A 1885-nucleotide genomic window follows, 5' to 3' on the forward strand; every position below is an offset into this window, starting at 1 on the left:
GGTATGCATCAACAATAGGACAGACTCAAACTGAAAATGAAACTCAATACCTCCTTTTATATGAGGTAGTAAGCATCCCATGATCCTTTGAGATTCAAAGGAACAAAGCAGACACCAATAGAGTCATTCAGGACCAAGGAAGGAGCCTCCCAAAGTCAGAATGCCTGAGGCACATGGAGCCTGTGGTACTAGCTTAAATAGCTCAACTATTTTATCCTTTATTGAAGTGAACTAAATTGAGGAAAGTGGCATCTGATTTTGGCCTTGAATGATGTGCAGAAATTGATCAGAGATGGAAAGAAGAACAACATAGACAAAGGGAATAGTTTGACAACTACTGTATTCCAAACTGGTTTTGTGCAACTATGTTAATGATTCCCAATAGCAATATAAGTGACCCTGAAATATTAAATATGAAACAAATTATTGTAACATCATGGAATTATATAATCTTTCTATTTGCTTTGATGCCCCAATAGATCTGTAACCTTTTCAATGTAAAATGTAAGCTCCTTGAGGACAGTAACTGGTTTTGTTTCATTTTTGTGTCCTCAGCACCTAGTACAGTTCCTTGCATAGAGTGAGTTTTTAATAAATGCTTGATAAATTGTTGCATATGTCCTAACAATAATGCAGATCACAACCCTTCCATAATTGCCCAACCTGTACCACTTGTTTCCATGTCCCCCCATTAATCTTCCACAAGTATTTTACCCAACACTCTGGGGGAAAAAAGCCTTCCTCTAGATCATAGGATCATAAATTTAGTGCTAGAAGGGACTTGAGAGATCAAGTCCAATCCCTAATTTTACATCTGAGGAAACTGAGGCCAAGAGAGGTTGTGACTTGCGCTTAAGGTTGCATAGATAATAAGTATCTGAGGTGAGATGTGAACCCATGACTTCCTGATTTCATAGTGCTCTGTCCACTACACCACGTTGCATCTTGACGTTGTGTGCAAACTAGTGTAACCTTTGATATAGCAGAGGTGAGATTAGATGAGGAGGTATGGAGTTGTCCATTAACTATTCCTAGCTGTTTGCCAAGTGATCAGTCTTTTTATTCCAGTGATTCATCTCCCTCAGACATTACAGCATTTCTCTTCCTCAATTCTTCATCAATAATGTGTTGTAGTCTGTTCATGTCCACTCTGAACATCTCCATGGTCCTTTGGGAGGAAAAGAGAAAAAAAATAAGGTAGAGGGATAGGTGGAAGAGGAGAAAGAAGATGGGGAGAAAGACAAGGAGGAGGAGAAGAAAGCCTGTCACTTATTTGTTTAAAATTCCAATCAGGTCAGTTCCACAGACCTCCTGATACTTCCTCCTCTCATTCCTGGCACTAAGAGGAGGACGGGAGGTAGACGTGATGGATACAGTGTGAGTTTAAGAGATGATAACAGCAAATGCAACAAGAAGTTCTCAGCCCGCACTGCAGGATTTTAAGGCTTGCAAGGAGGTAGCATGCAGAATCAGGGCAGATGGAGGACACCATCAGAGAAAGGCAGTGTATTATAAATGAAGCCAGAATGTCATTCCAGAGAGGGGCGGAGCCAAGATGGTGGAGCAAAAGCAGCGACTTGTTTGAGTTCTCCCCCAAACCCCTCCAAATACCCTGTAAAAAAATGGCTCTAAACAAATTCTAAAGCAGCAGAATGTCATCCCAGAAAAACAAGAATCTTACAGATTAAGAATGATTAAACAATGTATAGATGAATGCACAGAAAGAATTGAAATAGGAATGTATTATCAGATCCCATATCCAAGGCCAATTCACCTCCCTCCACTAGCCCTCACTCCCCTACAAAGTCATGGACTTCAAATCCAGGAGAAGCTAAGGAAACTTTTCAGACCATTATATCTCAAATTTCATGATGAAGTTTCTTAA

General features: G+C 40.1%; 1 pseudogene; it reads left to right on the top strand.

The window, feature by feature from the left end:
• The first annotated feature begins 1403 nt into the window (after positions 1-1403).
• LOC110207546 (LYR motif-containing protein 1 pseudogene) lies at positions 1404-1885 on the top strand (annotated as a pseudogene).

Source organism: Phascolarctos cinereus, unplaced genomic scaffold (genome assembly GCF_003287225.1).
Source record: "Phascolarctos cinereus isolate Bilbo 61053 unplaced genomic scaffold, phaCin_HiC Scaffold_2;HRSCAF=192, whole genome shotgun sequence".
Classification (NCBI taxonomy): domain Eukaryota; kingdom Metazoa; phylum Chordata; class Mammalia; order Diprotodontia; family Phascolarctidae; genus Phascolarctos; species Phascolarctos cinereus.